This window comes from Macrobrachium nipponense, chromosome 12 (genome assembly GCF_015104395.2).
Source record: "Macrobrachium nipponense isolate FS-2020 chromosome 12, ASM1510439v2, whole genome shotgun sequence".
Taxonomy (NCBI): Eukaryota; Metazoa; Arthropoda; class Malacostraca; order Decapoda; family Palaemonidae; genus Macrobrachium; species Macrobrachium nipponense.
Genome location: NC_087205.1, coordinates 37,026,423 through 37,046,422, shown reverse-complemented (window position 1 = coordinate 37,046,422; position 20,000 = coordinate 37,026,423). Strand labels below are relative to the sequence as shown.

The 20,000-nt window shown below is 35.5% G+C and overlaps 1 protein-coding gene across 1 annotated transcript in view; it reads right to left on the bottom strand.

Annotated features, from left to right (window-relative positions):
* The window catches only part of LOC135224779 (protein piccolo-like), an 819,328-nt gene that overhangs the window by 347,148 nt on the left and 452,180 nt on the right, over positions 1 to 20,000 (bottom strand).

Genomic DNA, 20,000 nt, shown 5'->3' with positions numbered 1-20,000 from the left:
TGATGATGACATTTTATACTTTTTGAGAAATTTGTATGTTTATAAAGTAAATATTTAGATATATATAAATATTATATATATATATATATCGATATATATATATATTATATTATATATATATATATAGAGAGAGAGAGAGAGAGAGAGAGGAGAGAGAGAGAGAGAGAGGAGAGGGAGTTATTTATTTGAAATGGTATTACTTTCCTTTCAGTTAACTCAACAGAAGCAGTCTGAGATTAGTGAACTTCGGCCAAAGTAGTAGAGACAGACAAACAGACAGACAGAGAGGATAAATAATAGACGTGGTAGGCCAAATCCTTTTTAAGGATACCTACCGACATATAATTATGAAACAGAGTGCCTCGACGAGGTAATCATCTCCACCGTCGGTCTGGAACCATCCATCAGAAATTTTCTCTCTCTCTCTCTCTCTCTCTCTCTCTCTCTCTCTCTCTCTCTCTCTCTCCACGTTAACGGACATAAAGCGGATTTGGGAGGAGAGAGCGAGAGAGAGATGTGGCTGACACAGGTAGACGAAGGTGATGAGAAGTCCGGCCATCGTGAATATGGCAAGGAATTCATAGGTTTGAGAATAGGCATCCTGCCGGATAGAAGGAGCTAAAGTGAGGTAGGTGTCCTTGAAGAGGCTCTGATTGGGAGGTGCAAGGTTGTTGTCAACATGTCGCCATATGAAGAGAGGGCAGAATTTGATGACTTTTCTTTGTTTTTACGTTTTTCCTTATTTGAGTGGCGTCTGTAGTTTCGTTTTGAAATGAATGTCATAATTCCATTCTGTCAAGATTTGTTTCCAATCTTTTAAAGTCACGTGGTAGAGATAGAGGAGGCGTGGGACAAATGAACTTTATTTTCAATATGCACATTTAAGTTCCCTTTATTTTGTATATACACCATTACTTACATGCTTCGTTTTTTATGATCATTTCGTTTTCATTCCCGCATTCTTTAACAGTGACATGAACAATAATCTTCAACTGTGTAAACACTGACATACAAAGAACATCATAATTACAGCCTTAGGAATGTCTGCGACTCTCTGATTAACTAAAACAATCTTTTTTTTTTTTTTTTAGCGTTAATCAGCGCTAAAACAAGAGAACTAAAAGGACACTTTTCGAACTTGAGGACTTAAAACGGCATTTTATTACAATCAGGACCCAGGGGTATGTCTAGATTTTCTAGATTTTAAAATTCTGGAGTCCTATTGTTCACGAAAATTCACGAAGACTTTTTAACCGGAGGCATCAGTCTCCAGATCTCTGCAATATTGACGTTTGTAGACTATGTAGATTCCTGCATAGCGTCGCGGAGAGAGAGAGTTTGCTGATCTTTTTTTTCTCATTTTTTTTTTTGTCGTCTTTCACGAAGAGTGAACTGAGACGAAGATTAAAAAAAAAAAAAAGCCCAACCGTTTACCGACTTGTTCTGAAGAGAAGACAGGAGATAAGTAGTCAAATTTGCTGACCTCTTACGCTGGGTAAACTGGGCTGCAATGAAGAGAAAATGAAGAGTTCATATACACGCGAACGCGTTTTTTTTTTTTTTTTTTTTTTTTTTTTTTTTTTTTTGAGAAGGTGGGGATAATAATTCGCAGTGGAAAATACTAAGACTTATTTTAGAAGCTCCAGGTTTTCATGATGAAAGTAACCAACCTAAAAATATATATATATTTTTTTTTACAGAAAAAAGACAAAGACAATCAAAATTGGTCATTTTATCTAAGCAGAAACATATACGCACACATCTAGTATATTGCATTCTATATATATATATATATATATATATATATATATATTATATATATATATATATATATATATATATATTTTATATATATATATATATATATATATATATATATATATATATATATATATATATATATATATATATATATTACTTTACTTACTTACTTTATCTTCCCGTCACTGGCCAGTGGCATAAGGCTGATACAGTTCCTCTCCATCTGTCTCTATCCCGAGCCATTTCCCTCGCTTCCTCTAAGTTTTGGATTTCATCCTCAAGATCCCTGATAATTATGTCTATCTACCTCGTTCTTGGTCTACCCAGCGGTCTTCTTCTTATTTGTACTGCTCTCAGTGCTCTCCTGGGGTCTCTATTCCCATCCATCCTCTCAACATATCCAAACCATTTCAGCCTTCCCCTCTTCAATCTGGTACTGACTGGCCTTTGCCTCAATCTCACCCTGATGTCTTCATTTCTAACATAATCATACCCATTTAATGCCAAGTATCCTTCTCAGCAGCTTCATCTCAAAAGCATCCAACTTTTCTCCTCTGTTTTTTCTGGTCAGTGCCCAGGTGGACGAGCCATACATCAGGACTGGTAGTACTACTGCATTGAATATTCTCATCTTAGTTCTCAAGCTGATTACATGCCTTGACCAAACGTTTTTTCTCAGAACATCAAAAGCTCTTGCTGCTCTAGTTTTTCTTCTTTGTATATCTTCAATTTGCCTCCCGTCCTGCTGTTACCACACTTCCCAAGTAAACAAACTTCTCAACTTGCTTGAGTTCCTGTCCTCTGATTGTCATATCCTCCATGTGCACCCAATCATCATCCTTACTCACAACCATGATCTCGCTCTCCTTTGTGCTGATGTTCAAGCCAAAATTCTGTGTCTCTGTCTCCATCCTCATTACCATACCTACCGGCACCAGCCACGTATCAGCAACCAACGCAACATCATCAGCAAAGTCCAAATCCATAAAAACTTCTCCACCAATACTAGCCCCTCTGTTTTTCCATTCTCCATCACTCTTCTCATTATATGGTCAATATATACATTAAACAGGTGGGTGACATAAACACATCCCTGTCTTAGCCCACTTCCAACTGGGAACCAGTCACTTTGCTGTCCATCCAGCTGTACACAGCTGACACTCCTTGGTACCAGTTCTGAATCATTATGCTCCTCCAAGTCTATAAAGGCATACTCCCAATATATATATATATATATATATATATATATATATATATATATATATATATATATATATATATATATGTGTGTGTGTGTGTGATATATATATATATATATATATATAATATATATATATATATATATATATATATATATATAATATATATATAAAATCTTCCTCCAACCAGCGATTAAGAAGATTAAGAAGCTGTCAACTGGAGTGACGTAACGGCTGACCTCTAGAGCTCTTGGTATAAATACAGCTTTTTCTGTAATTCTTATTTCATTTATTATATATATATATATATATATATATATATATAAATAAATAATAGAAATTAGCAGAAAAGCTGTATTTATAACAAGAGCTCTAGAGGTCAGCCGTTACGTCACTCCAGTTGACAGCTTCTTAATCTTCCTAATCGCTCGTTGGAGGAAGATTTTATTTATAAACAGATATTAAGAAGATTAAGAAACTGTCATTTGGGGTGACGTAACTGCTGACCTCTAGAACTCGTGATATAAATACCGCTGTTTTGTAACTCTTATTGCATTTATTACCTCCCCGTACAGAGAGACAGTTGTTCTCTGAAATACATAGCAGTATCTTTCTAACTTTTGGCATTTTTATGGGCTCCTTTTATTAGATGGGTATTGCTGTTTTAGCAGAAAATATTTCACGGTCATATGTACATATATATATATAAATATATATATATATATATATATATATATATATATATATATATATATATATATATATATATATATATATAGAGAAAGAGAGAGAGAGAGAGAGAGAGAGAGAGAGAGAGAGAGAGAGAGAGAGAGAGAGAGAGAGGGCGGCCACAAGTGAATAACATAATAAAAAGACTTGTATTTATCAACTTGCAGGAAACTATTAAATCAAAGTATACCCATTAGTAATTATCAGTAATTCCTTCCCGTAATATTTTAATCATTAACAAAGTACAGAGGTTTGTAAAATAACTCTATTTCAGTACATGATGGCTTATTTTTATTGGACATTTTAAGGAATATTACACTTTTACAAATAAAACAAAACGTAATTCATACAAGGCAAACAAAATAAAGGTTCAAACTGGTTTGTTTATTCCAATACTCCTCCCTTTTGTCTCTGTCTCTCTCCAGTTTGTCTGCTTAATCCAAATGGAAAATATTTAAACCTTAATTAAAACAAATAATTGCTATCTGTTATATCAATGTATCATTCATTTTCCCCGCTTATTGAAATCTTATTTTCCTTTCGTCTCATGCCCATCTTTATCTTCCATCCTTAAGAAGGAAATTACTTATTGGTGCTCGTTCGTGATGCCATGATCTGGATAGCAAACGACATCTAATTTTCCGGAGTTTTATCGCTGGATTTACGAGCCCCCCCGAGAGAGAGAGAGAGAGAGAGAGAGAGAGAGAGATGAGAGAGAGGAGAGAGAGAGAGAGAGAGAGATTTTGCACACATTTCACATGGGTTATTTCAAGCCTCTATCAAAGGTGGTACTACAAGTAAGTAATAATGATATTTCTTAACTCTAGAATTCGAAGGTTTTCTCAAAGTTGTTGCTACAAGGAAGATCATATGCTACTTGTTTCCAACTTGTTTGTGATATGTCTGTGATATGTTGTCATGTGTGTTGATGATACAAACAAGATTATATATTACTTGTTTCCAACTTGTTTGTGATAATGTATGCGATAAAGCGTAGATGTGTGTTGTTGATACATACAAGATCATAAGATTCTTGTTTCCAATCTGTTTGTGATATGTATGTGACAAGCTTCCAACATGTGTTTGTGACATGTTCCACTGCAGTGTGGAAGCAATTTCAGGGACTCTGTACTGAGCACCCTGTGTTGGCTGCCTCTATAATAAGAATCGTCATGAAATGTCATTTTCCCACCGCGGGATAACAATAAATTATCATTATATAATACAAGACTTAATAATATTCTCGACACCCTGTTAGTGTGAGTTTTTTTTTTAATTACGATCCATTCATAGAATATTTGTTCATAAAATGTGTCCTGAAGCTGATCAATTATGTTGCAGAGAGCGTTACATGGAAATAGCTTTTTAGGAAAAGACATATACATGTTGACAGCTCCTATGGAACAATACTATATGGAGCATTGTAATGTATGTCATATGATACCTGGTGGAATGTCCAACGGTGTTGGTGTGTTCAAGAAGTCTCGGGGCGAAATGAACACTTGTCAGCGCATACCAGGTTGTTCTTGTAAACGGTAGCTCTCGCGAAGAACGATCGAGTATTTGGGTCTTGGAAATCTGGGCAGATCACCAGCCGCGAGTGTTGACCCTGTTGACCTGATCATGTCATGGCACTTGTACATCACAGGGAGTGTGCCGAAACAATGTTCTAGAACAATGAGTATGTTCATGAGTGTGCCTCTAAAGGAGGTCATTAGGGTGTCATATAATGGAATCCCGAGAAAAGATGGATTATTCTGGCAGCAACTTCAATTGATGAAACATTCTGCCTGGGGGAAGGCGGTAGACTTTTGCCAGTACAGACGAGAGTGTTTTTGTCATTTTAAATTGCCCAATTGGATTATATATGCGCATGCATATAACGAGTCATTCCTGACCCAGGTATAACGGCCAGGCTATCGGGTTCTGCGTGCTCAGCAGTATTGCTTGTATTGCAACGCAGTGGGGGCCCAGGGGGAGTGTGTGTATAGATGGGGTTTCTTCGGCATTCCCTTCTCCATTTTGCCTCCTTTTCTTCTCCCGTGTTTTTCTTCTCCTTTCGATCGGACGACTTGAGGTTCTTTCTCTGACCTTCAAATGGTTAACCAGGTGGTCGACTAACCTAGATCATATTTGCGAGAATGTGGTCGCCCCCCACCCCCCCCCTGCAGGGTTTTGCTTCGAGGTTTTGTTTATTTTGAAGTTTCATTTTTTGGTCTTGGAACTATTTCTTTCAGGTGTCTTTTTGTTTGTCTTATCTTAGATGAAGGGGTCATAAATATCTTTTTCTCCTTTTTCTCTGGGTTTTCTTCCAAGGACTTAGAGCATATTTTTGATATTTTGATACTGCATGGAATTGAGATGCAGTCGTGTTCTTGATACTTGTAGTGTCTTCAATTTAGACAAGATGGCAACAGGGGACGACGGTAAGACTGCTCCATAAAGTCACAACAACTGCTTCGGGAATTCGTCACTTTTAAGGAATCGTGGACGGCGTTCTTTCTCAACCAGTACAGATTTCTTCAGTGTAATTTTCCTAATGCCAAGGGAACCAAAATGACACAGAGGTGTTCAGGGGACTTGGCTCATCGCTACCTTAGCTTTCAGTTCACCAAATGGAAAACGTGGAGCTACCTCCAAGCGTTTCTCAGGACAGCCTATGGCCAGTGGGTCGACCAGGAAAGTTGGTAGAGAAATTGAAAAATTCCCAGTGGGTAAATCATAACACTATTTCCCTTGAAAATTTCCACCAGTTATCGCATATTTCCTGGCTTCTACATGACGTCCATGACGTCATTGTGAAAGCTTTGATAAGTAGATTGAACTTACGTATGATGAGGCATTGATTCTTTGTCAGGTCTGCAAACACATGTCGAAATGTCCCACAGTTGATAGCACATTTTCTAATGGGACCATTCCAATGAACCCAATACAGGGGGATATTGGTTTTCCTTCCACTCGGATGTGTGCCAAAGTGGATAATAATAGCGGATCTGCAGGTCCAATGCAACAGCTGCTTTCCTTTAATTTTAATAGGCAGGGGCACAGCAAGAAATTTTGCCGAGTTAGATATTGTGGAGCATGTAAAATCTCAGGACATTTCTTATGGTCCTTTCCGTCCCAAAAACTGAGTCATGCAAGACCTCCATCACAGAATTTTGATAGTGTCGATAAGAAAGCTCCTCAAGGGAGTTACTCAAAGGGATGTAGCGATTGGCAAAATTTTTGGAAGATATATCAACAAAAGGGAAAAGGGTGAATTGCACATGCTGCATAGTGTTTGTGGGGGACGCCCCAAAGCCAAAGCCTATGGTAAGAGGGACGGTAGGTGGATTTGGCATCTCAATTTTTATAGATACAGGGGCTTCAGTTTTACATTGGTTTTACAAAAAAATCACTCCCCCAGAGATTAATACAACATAAACATTCAGTTAGGGATGGACAACAGAGCTCGGCTATTTTTAACTACATAAAGAACCATAATCACAGAATAAACTGGAATTTGTCACATATAATTAACAGCAGCTATTGTTGGTTCAAAAACCAGACAGTAGAATCAGCTTTGATTAAAGAAAGAAACACAATGAATATCTCAAAGGTTGTTTGGGATTCAGATATTACAGATAAAATCTTCATACAACCAGCAATTAAGACGATTAAATTGAAATTGTCATCGGGGGTGACGTAAACGGCTGACTTGTGTACCTCTTGGTATAAATACCACTTTTCTGTAGGTTTTCTTGTTCATTACCTGCCTGAATAGAGAGGCGTTTTATGGGCTCCTTTCATTAAATGGAATTCTGTTTTAACATTATATATTTCACAGTCATATATTATGTATACACACACACACACACACACACACATATATATATATATATATATATATATATATATATATATATATATATATATATATATATATATATATTTATATATATATATATATATATATATATATATATATATATATATACATATATATATATATATATATATATGCTTCTTTCTCATAAGTTTGCATAACTGGGGCTGCTAATTAAGATCACGTGTTAAATATTAAAGTAAAATCTTGAAAAACAGAAGAATTATTGTCTGAGAGAGAGAGAGAGAGAGAGAGAGAAATACTGATTTCATTCAACGGATTTGTTTGAATACACAGGTCACATAAGTGGTAATGCCAATGACTATCATTTACGGATTGTATCAGAGCTGTAGCGTACATTTATGTAGGTGTTGCAGAAATTTCCTCGCAGTTAGAATTTTCCTGATATAACCGAGTTCATTCTCTCACCTGGGTTCTCGGCAATCATCACGCTGCGTATGACGTCATAGTTGCCAGCGCCATGTGGATAATATGGTCTTCGTGGATGTACTAGGGAGGGTCATCTATCATCTGGTGAAGCTGTAGTATTGAGAGATGGTTCCTATATTGAAATGGACATTGCTTTGAGTATCATTATGTGTTGGAAGGTTCTTTAGAGGGGAAGTTCTCTGCCCTTGTTTGTTATTTGGTAATTTCTCTCTTTCTGTAATCGAGCGTAATGTCGAAAGACAGGTCTACGATCGTAATGAGCCTGGAAATTGGTTTATATATATATATATATATATATATATATATATATATATATATATATATATATATATATATATATATATATATATATATATATATATATATATATATATATATATATATATATATATCATTAGTTAGTTTTCATTTCTCCTAGCATGAACAGTATAGCTTGAGTTACAATTATTAGTTTTCTTTTCTCTCTAAGAACAAATAAATAAAGGAAAAACAAATAATAGACGGATACAACATGAAAAAAGCTAAAAAAAAAAATAAAATAAAAAAAGGAATGAAATTATAGCTAAGAATGACTGATGATCCTGATCTCTGTGACAGACAGCCGTGAAGAATGAGCTGTCAACCCAGACATCAGCTGATTTTCCGTGGCCTGGCTTCCGGTTTGGTTTTAGCTCTTGCGTAAGAATTGGTCTCATGGGGTTTGGTTAGGCTTCACGAAAGCCCGGCAGAGCTAAAGTCCAACTCAAGTCATTTGGAGTTTGATGAGATGAGACAGATAAGTAGAATGATCTGCAATCTCTCTTGCATTCTAAACGGTAAGAGTATTCTATTTAAAAATGTTCATTGAGTTAATGCTCTCTTTAGAATCAGTAATTTCGACCAAATGTGAAGACAGAAAACATTTCTTTTTGGTCTAAGGTAATTTCGCTTCTTTGATAGTGTCGATTGAATTAAAGGATTTCGGTAATGAAGGTGGACCTCAAATTTACAGAAATAGTCGCAGTAACAGTAGCAGCAATGATAATAATAGTAATTAATAATAATAATAGTAATATGAACATCTTCCCGAGTCTCCCGAGAATAAATGTCTCCACTCCAACCGGACTGTCATTTCTTCACGTGCCATAAACCGACCACTGAAGTGAAGAGGGGGTAAGAAAACCGTGGCTTTAACGTCAATTCTCCTCAGAATCTCTTGGCAAGATGCCGCTCATCTCGAACTAATAAAGATGACACCTGATCCGCAGCATCCAATATCCTGTGCACCTCATTCTGATGCTAACGCTTTCATGAGCTGGGGTGGATCGGAGGAGAGGCCTTCTTCAACCCTTGGGGTCATTGGAAAACATCGAGCCTTTTTCTTTTTCTTCTTCTTCTTCTTCTTCTTCTTCTTCTTCTTCTTCTTTTCTTCTTCTTCTTCTTCTTCTTCTTCTTTAGCTGTAGAACTACGTCAGGATTTCGATTAAAGGGGAGAGCATGTTTGTAATGTTAAAAATGTGTCATAGTCACAATTTCGTTCTAGTGTTAAATGGATAATTGTAGCGTTTTACCGAGAGCCGGCATAATTATTTTGAGTCTGTTTTTTTTTGTAGATCAATCCCAAGGTTATTTCCTGTCTCTGAGATTAAATGATGAATATCATTATTACAAAAGGAATAGAAATATATATATAGATATATATATATATATATATATATATATATATATATATATATATATATATATATATATATATATATATATATATATATATATATATATATATATATATATATATATATATATATATACTGAGTCTGCATGAGGGACTTTTTCGCGTGATGAAAAAACTAATCTTAAAGTAAGTTCTTTGCCAAATTTTTAGGCTCAATAAGTGCAAGTTAGATCTTAGAAGATATTTTAACTTTATTCTACTTGTCTTTTTTTTAGACGAAATTATTACTTCAATGTTGAAAATTGTAACAAAAAATACTCTCTCTCTCTCTCTCTCTCTCTCTCTCTCTCTCTCTCTCTCTCTCTCTCAACTAATTTTTAACGCGTGGCATGGGGGGAATTGCTTGTTGCGTTTAAAAGATTTGCCCGAAGAATTTTACATAGTTCAGTGCCACTCCACCTGTCATTTATCATTTTCTTTCCTTCATATGAAGGTCCTCGTTTGCTCGAGGAAATTAATGACTTCTTTTATAATTTCCCTTTCTTCAGGTAGAAAGTTATATTATGTTTCATTCATAAGGAGTTTAATTCTTCGAAAGGATTGACTCTTCTGCGGTAAGTATAGGAGTAATAATTGTACTGGTATTAAATAGTTTTAGAAGGATATTCTCTCTGCTTAACAAAATTCAGACGAAACGACATTCTAAAACGGTTAGTAAAAACTTTATGTTAGATTAACTGTATCTATTTCTGTATTTCCTATTATCTTCCGTATTTCCTTTCAAATGGACATCAAATTCATTGGAAGCTTCTTGTATTTCAAGTCAGTGGCCTTTGCAGGACTGTTCCATATGAATAGGGTTTATTTCCTGAAAAAATTGATAATGATAATCAATGCACCTGATAAAAAAAAAAAGTTTACTACTTTAAAAACTGAGAAAAAACTTTAAACCTATGTAGAATAAAAAAAAAACTGTTCTAAAAAATACTACCACTTTAAGAATACTATAAAAAATCAAAATCTACAATGGATATCCATAAAAAAAGGAACTCTTGATATTAAGCATAAAAAACAACATCTAAAGCAAGTTGTTTAAATCTACGAAGATTATCCCAAAAAAGACATGTTTAGAACAAGTTGCGTAGACCGTATTCAACATAAACATCTGTTCAAATTTGAATAAACACAAATCTGGCACCGTCGAGCAAAGAGATATAAGATGTCAGCCGGTAATACGCCGTTCCCATTAAATCGTAGGACATTAGCATATTAGACGCGTAGCGAGTCCTTCATTTCCTTTATTAATCATCCCGGGTAGTGTTTGCGTCGTCTGCTGTTCAACCTCCTCTCGAGATAGAACTGGTATCGTCTTCATCCCGAGGGATGTTGTTGGCAGTTTTGCACCTACATGTTAGCTGGTGGTCTTTGAATTTCCAGTGCTTTATTTGTACATTAATGTGTGTGTGTATATATATATATATATATATATATATATATATATATATCTATATATATAATATATATATATATATATATATATATATATATATATATATATATATATATATATATAAGAATCGTAAGGGAAGCAGACCGAACTAACGTCTCAGGTTGAAGAGGTAAAATCTTTCACAAGTATCAAGTATATTATGCCAACGTTTCACATCACATGATGCATCCTCAGAGGCTTGAAAATAATAGACTATGAATACAACAAAAATCACTTTTGCAGGTAAAAAAAAATAGTTTAACATTTACAAATACACAAATTAAAACAAGAACTTGAAAGGAACACCTAGCAAGGCAGGAGATAAAAAGTGACTAAAAAGACAGGGAGAAAATAAAAAAACGAAAGAGACCTAAACCGAGCGTGGAGAGTAAACGAACAGGCAATTATGCTTTGAACAATTGTGTGGAAGGCGATTGGGTATTTAGTGTTGGTACATTAGTTTCTATAAAAAGCGACTCCAACAACATCAACTCGTCGTCTTTACGGGCAGATCCAAGAATCTTGAAATCATATATGTCCAAGCTGACACCACAAATCTTAAAATGGTTCCGAACACTGGGTAATTCGGGACTGGACAACCGCAACCCGTCCTGAAGCTGACACCTTGATGGGAGCAGAAACGGACCTTGAGAAGCCTCCTAGTACTGTTTATTTCCTCCCTGTCTTTTAGCTCCTACCTTGGTAGGTTTTTCTTTCAAGTTCTTGTTTTAATTTGTGTATTTGCAATTGCTAAAATATATTTTCACGTGCATGTGATGTTTTTAGTATTCATACTTTGTAATTTTCTGCCTTGAAGATGCATCATGTGATGTGAAACGTTGACATAATAAACTTGATACTTGTGAAAGACACACACACACACACACACACACATATATATATATATATATATATATATATATATATATATATATATATATATATATATATATATATATATATATACTTGTGAAAGACACACACACACACACACACATATATATATATATATATATATATATATATATATATATATATATTGTTGTGTGTGTGTGTGTTTACTTCAATATATATAATAACGAGTGGAACAAAAATATCTCTGGTTGGCTCACACCGAGCTCAAACCCTGGTTCCAACTCTTACCTAACTCTCTCTCTCTCTCTCTCTCTCTCTCTCTCTCTCTCTCTCGTAGTAGCCATCTTGCTTGGTGAGACGTACCCGTGTGAAGTCGATTGATTGATCAACAGATATCCACAAGTTTAACATACGACTAGAATTTGAGAAATATCTATAAGTGTTCGTGAACTATCGGTGATAAGATTAGTGTAAAATAGTAGGATAAAGCGTCTTTCTAAGTTAGTATCAAGTGTAATACTATAAAACAGAACAAGATGGCAGTAAGTTCCAACTGCGGGAAGAGGTGGCGTAATTTGGCGTGTTTAGCAGATTCGCAATACGATGAGGTAGCAGGAAGGGAACTGGCATTTCTCATCTATGAAATCAGCAACAGTCCTAACCAAAAAGATACAAAAGCATTCATAGATATATTAGAAGGATATAATCCTTCAAACTGGAACAAATCTAATGAAAAACATCTAGAAATAATTGAAGAAGTTCCAAATAAAATCCAAGTGGTCAAGAGACTCATAAAGAAAATATACATAAACCAACATATTCCGACAAAGAAAATGAATAAGGTGAATCTTGTGAATATCCTAATTGATGCATTAGGAAAAAGAATGCCAAAAGCATGCAAACTGTGTAAGGTTTGGTATAGCATAGTCAATCCACAAAACCTAATCAGAAAATGTGCTGCATGCAACATTCCGAACCCATCCACAGTGTGCTGAGGTAATACAAGATTTGAGAAAAGACAAGAATTTTTTGTTCAACATGTCTATCATGGATAGCAATGTTATTAAATCAAGATTGAATGTACAAATAGTTGAGGATGAAGAAGAAGGGAGAAGAGGAAGAAGAAGAAGAAAAAGAAGAAGAGGAAAACGGAAGAGAAGTAAACAAAATGAAATGACAGAGAAAAAATAAGGAAAACAAAGAACAAGATAAAAGTATGGATGCAGAGATACTCATTGATACTACATATGAGGCAATAAAGCAGCATACCTACGAAGAAATAAATTACATGATGACACAGAAAAGCAAATCCCGAAGAGGCTCTACCCAGATCTATACAATGACGGGAAAGAGGAAAAATAGACAAGAAAGACAAAATCTGCAACCTTTTGAAAGAGGGAATTGCAGATTTGGAGAAAGATGTTACTACAAACATCCTAAGATATGTCCACACTATGAAATATATGGTAAATGTGCATACTTAGATGGATATGGGGATGATTGCAGAGATCTGCATCCAAAAATATGTAAAAACCTAAAGGAAGGAAAAGGATGTAAGTTCGACAAAAAATGCAAAATATATGCACCCTGTAGCCATGAATCATAATCATATAAAATAACCAACCAAGTAATAAAATCCAAAATAAGAAAGAAACAAATAGAGAAATCAAGAATATCAGGTAAAGAGAAAAGCAAACCACCAATGAGATATGCAGAGGTGTCAAAAAACAAAAATTTCAAAGCATCAGCTCCGAAATTCTACTCAAGAGATAATAACTGTATTTATTATGCAAGAGGATATTGCAGAAACGAGAAAATTGCAGATTCAGACACAAAATGAATAATTATGATGAAGGAAGATCAAATATTATGGAAAAGTTGGATTTTTTAATGTCAGAATTTCTGGAAATGAAAAAAAGAACAACATACCAGAACAGGAAAGAGACATGGGAAATCCTTATTACTACCAGTATTAAATGAAGGAGAAAAACACGCAAACCCATCATAGTGATGAATGCGCAGGTTTAGTTACGAGTAACTCAAAAGAAAAAATAGAGTACTTAGAAGAACTACCCCAAAATGAAAAGAAAATAGATATAATGAATATAAGTGAAACCTGGTATTCCCAAGAGACTGGGAATGATGATCAAACAAATAAAGGGTTCCAAACTTATAGATCAGATAGAAAAATAGGAATCAAGGGGGAACCGCAATATATGGGAAAGACAAAAAACAGGAAAAATATATGAGAAATATAGTAACTCAGAATGTAACTAATAGCGGTAGAATTTGAATCTGAAAAATGATGAACATAGTATATATAGACCTCCTAATACTAAAGAGTTTGACTTAATAATTGAAAAATTGGATGATATATGTAGAAATCACAAGGACTGGACTATTCTCCATCTGGTGACTTCAACTTTCCTTTCGTAGTAATGGAAAGAACGAATAGGAGATTGTGGTTGTACTTATACATATAAAAAAATAGAGTAATAGTAGTGCAGAAGATAAAAGGCAATTTGAAAAAGCTATTAGATATGCTACTAGAATACAACATTCAACAAATAAATCACCTGCCAACAAGAAAGGAAAATACTTTAGACCTAGTATTTGTGAACGAGATGAATTATGTTAAAGAAATAATAGTTTATAATGCGAGTATTTCAGACCATAATGTCATAGAATTAACAGTTCATTCCAAAGCAAGTGAAAATAGAGATAAGCAAGAAATGAAAAAAGTGGGAAGATATGGAAAATACAACTTCTACAGTAAAAATATAAAATGGTCAGAAATTAATGAAGAATTAAACAAAGATTGGGATAACATTTTCGTAAGTGATGACATAAGGGTAAATACGGAGATATTATATAAAATATTGGAGAAATAGTGGAAAAATATATACCGAAAGAAGAAAAGTAAACATTCATTCATGCATACCAAGAGACAGAAGGATCTTGTTCCAGAAAATCAGAAAGTGGAAAAAAGGTCTTGCAAAAGAAAAAAATGCATGGAAAGTTATAGAACTAAAAAGTAAGATAGAAAATGCAGAAACAAAAAGATTATACAATCAAAAGAAAATGAAAAACGGGACTTGAAGAAAAAACCCTATTAAATATCAAGCAAAACCCCAAACTATTATACTCATATGCGAAAGAAGATGAATAAAAGAAGAATAGAAATAGGCCCTCGAGAATTGGAAGGGAGATTAACGAATGAAAAAAAGGAAATTTGCAACATACTGGCAGAACGATATAAGAGAGAATTCACCCCTAGAATAGATAATGAAGATATGATATAGAAGTAAGGATGAAAATAGTGAATATTTAGCTGACCATAGATATTAATGAAGCTGATATTGTGCAGGCTATTAATGAAATTAAAAATGGAGCTGCTGCAGGGCCTGATGGAATTCCTGCTATTTTGTTAAAGAAAGTAGTTCATTCTATCGCAAAAGCCACTTGCAATATTATTAAGACAAAGTGTAGATACAGGCAAGATTATGATGAGCACAAATTAGCATATATTACCCCTACTTTCAAAAGTGGATCAAGACTAGAGGCAAGTAATTATAGGCCTGTGAGTCTAACATCACATATTATGAAAGTGTATGAAAGGGTAATGAAGAAAAAATATTATGAAACATTTAATAAAAAATAATTTGTTAATAAAGGACAACATGGTTTCGTACCCGGAAAAAGTACACAAACCCAACTGTTAGTCCACCGTGAGAACATATTCAAATATGAAAAGCGGAAATGAAACAGATGTGGTTTATTTAGACTTTGCAAAAGCTTTTGATAAAGTAGACCATAATATATTAGCGAAGAAAATTAGAAAACACAATATCGTGGATAAGTAGGAAGGATGGTTAAAAGAATTTTTACACAACAGAAAACAGATAGTTATTGCAAACGACGAGAAATCGGATGAAGCCAAGGTATATCGGTGTGCCGCAAGGTACGGTGTTAGCTGCAATACTGTTTGTTATTATGATTGAAGACTAGACAATAATGTTAAGGATTCGGTAGTGAGTAGTTTCGCAGATGACACAAGAATAAGTAGAGAAATTACTTGTGATGAAGATAGGAACGCTCTACAAAGAGACCTTAACAAAGTATATGATTGGGCAGAGGTAAATAGGATGGTATTTAACTCTGATAAATTTGAATCAATAAATTATGGAGACAGAGAAAGAAAGCTATATGCATATAATGGGACCTAATAATGAGACCATCACAAATAAGGAAGCAGTTAAAGACCTTGGTGTGATGATGAATAGGAACATGTTATGCAATGAACAAATAGCAACTCTGTTGGCAAAATGTAAGCAAAAATGGGAATGTTGTTACGGCACTTCAAAACAAGAAAAGCTGAACACATGATTATGCTTTATAAAACATATGTTCGTAGTCCACTTGAATATTGCAATATGATATGGTACCCACACTATCAAAAGGATATTGCACAAATAGAGAGTGTACAAAAGGTCCTTTACAGCTAGAATAGAAGAAGTTAAGGACCTAGACTACTGGAAAGACTACAATTCTTAAAATTATATAGTCTAGAAAGGAGAAGAGAACGCTACATGAATTCAGGCCTGGAAAACAGATAGAAGGAATAGCAGAAAATATCATGGAACTAAAAATATCAGAAAGAGCAAGCAGAGGTAGATTAATAGTGCCAAAACTATACCAGGAAAAATAAGGAAAGCACACAGGACATTAATCCACTACGCACCAGCATCGATAATGCAGCGTCTATTCAATGCGTTGCCAGCTCATCTGAGGAATATATCAGGAGTGAGCGTAGATGTGTTTAAGAATAAGCTCGACAAATATCTAAACTGCATCCCAGACCATCCAAGATTGGAAGATGCAAAATATACCGGAAGATGTACTAGCAACTCTCTGGTAGACATTAGAGGTGCCTCACACTGAGGGACCTGGGGCAACCCGAACAAGATGTAAGGTAAGGTAAGGTAAGGTCTCCACCCCCGAAGTCTCTCTTACGTTCTCAGATTAATTTTTTGAACGTCGAAGCAACATTCAACTTCACAATAGGTTCTCGGATCGACTCAAAATTGTTAGGCCTCTCCTACCGCTACCATTCGACGAGTCCATAGGTCTCTCTCTCTCTCTCTCTCCTATTGAGAATGACAGTCGATAGTCAGGGGCTGAAAGGAACGGCGCTCTGGCTCTTTCGTTACTTCCGGATTCATTGGAATTCACTACGGAATGGTTCACTGCTCCAGACAACGTTTCCTTCATCTCTCTCTCTCTCTCTCTCTCTCTCTCTCTCTCTCTCTCTCTCTCTCTCTCTCTTTTACACATACACACAAGCATACAAATGAGCCCGGACACTTACACAAATCTTCTCTCTCTCTCTCTCTCTCTCTCTCTCTCTCTCTCTCTCTCTCTCTCTCACACACACAGGCTTACAAATGAACCCGGATACCTACATAAATCTTCTCTCTCTCTCTCCCTCAAAAACACATCATTCCGTTTCAGGAAATAAACATGTAGGGTTAACACCGCAGCCCTGAAATCTTAATACACTGTACAAATATGCGGAATATTGGCTCAACATTTACAAAAGATGTGGGATTGCTAGCCTCAGTTGTAAATAGCTTGGAGGGCTGTAATATTCTTTGTTCTTTCATCAATGCAAATATTCCTCTTTTTATTGTAACTGATGTTTAATGTGATATTCAGTTGTATGATCCTAAATTTATACTCTTTTACAACACGACCAAAGTATTTATCAATTTATTATTTTATATTTATGCGATTTATTGTTGATGTCACTGACGTATTCCCATTGCTTGTTTCAAAGTTCCAAAGTAAAAAGCTAGAAAAATCATTAATTTCTTATTAATAATTATGCCATTTATTAATTGTGTCATTAGCCTCTTCCCATTGATTTATTTGCAACATTCCAAAATAAAAAGTATGGAATGATTAATTTATTAATTATGCCATTTATTAGTTGTGTCTTTGGCGTCATCCCTGTTGGTTTAGTTCAAAACTAAAATAAAATCAAATATTTTTAAATCATTAGTTGAAAGTAACTTGATAACTGAAGAGCAGTGTGGTACTTAATCATTACTTACAAAAAAATATTATTTCATAAATTATGTCATTTTACTAAATGTGTCATTAACGTTTCCCATTGATTGACTACGAAACTCAGAAATAAATGAAAAAATTGCGTTGGAGGGAGTCTCACTTCCGGGAAAACACCCGTAACCACAGCCCCTACCTACTCTCCAAGGTTTCCACCCCCCCCCCCCCAGCACATCCCCCCACTCCCCCCAACACACACAATGCCTGTGGGCCCTTCTTCTAACCCCACAATGACGTGAGAAGTCTGTCCAACATCCTGCGGGTGTGAGGGAAAGACGAGGAAGGATGGAAAGGAAGAGAAGTGGAGGAAGCAGAGATAAGAAGAAGGACATCAATGGGAAAGAGGCAATATGGGGAGGGGATGGAAGGGGATGAGAAAGATGAAGGGGGTAATAGAAACAAGGGAAATAAATGGAAAGAGGAGATGGAGGAGTAGAAATAAAGACGAGGATCATGGGGAGAAGAGGAGTAAATGAGATGAGAAACTGGAGGAGGAGGAGAAGAGGAGAGGTGGAGGAGGAAGGGAAGTTAGTTGGAGGCGAAATGAGATAAAAGGGAAGAAGTCCAGAAAAGGAATGGAAAGAAAGAAGAAGAATAAAGAGGTGGAACTTGAATCCAGCCTCATAGCTTGTACCTCCTCCTCCTCCTCCCTACTTCGTCGTCTTCTTCTTCTTCTTCTTCTTCTTCTCCTTCTTCTTCTTCTTCTGTTCCCACCTTCGTGGCTTTTGCAGAATGCGTCGCTCGTGGAGTGAATCTTTCAAAAGCGCCTTTAAGAAGACGTCCGTGCGTCTCTTGCTTAGTGTGGCCAGCGTCCTTCGTGTAGCATTTGCCGTTCCTTGTTCTCTAATGGCGCTGTTTGCTGTTATCTTTTATTCATCTCTTCTCGTTTATAGTATTTGCCGCGTCCCACTTCTTTGTTTATTACCAAAAAGCCTTCTCTGAAATTATTCTAAGGTTTTGTGTGCCTGTTTTTTTAGGCTTATGCATGTTGAGTAGTTCTACCTTGTGTACGTTTAGAATGTGTGTGTGTGTGTGTTTTTTTTACCTGCAATTGAGGTCTTCTCTATCTTGTATACGTTAAGATATATTGAGTGTTTGTGTGTGTGTATGTGAGTTTTTGTGTGTGTGTTTTCATGTTGTATGCAAGTTAAGTGCTTCTACATTGTATACTTTTAGCGAGTGTATTAGTGTTTGTGTACTTTTTGTTTATGAGAAAGTGTAAAAAGCTTGTTATTTCCAGCTAAACTGCCGTGATTTTTTTTCATACATTTATGTATGTATATGACAAGTTTCATGTGGTGGTTGCATTTATATACAAACATGCACATATGTATGCATGTTAGAAATTTCCTATGTTTGTGCATTCATGTACAAATATGCATTTATGTTTGTGCATAGAGTTTTCTTTTATACATTCCCCTCAGGGCCTTTATGCGAGCTTCGTACCCATATACAAGGTCACTTTGCGAAAGGAAAGAAACTTACAGATTCAACGTTCCCCTTGAGCGCAACAACCAAACCTGGGCCCAGAGCCAACCTCTGCGGTTCTCATATTTAATCTTGACTGATTCTTAGGACGTTCCCGCTTTTCCTCCTTATTCCTTGGATTCTTGCTGCTGAAAATTATGTTGAGCAGATGATTAACTTCAGTTTCATAGCTGGGTGGGTTGGAGTATAACCTCTGAGGGGGAACAATGAAAAAAAGATATTTGTTCGATTCTCCATAAAGGTAATCTTTTAAGCAATGCAACTTCAAAACCGGTAATTCACTTCAGTTTGATTGGTGGGTTTGACCATAACTCTGAGGGAGAACACACTAAAAACATAATTTTAAATATTTATTTCAATCTCCCCAAAGGTCATCTATGCGTC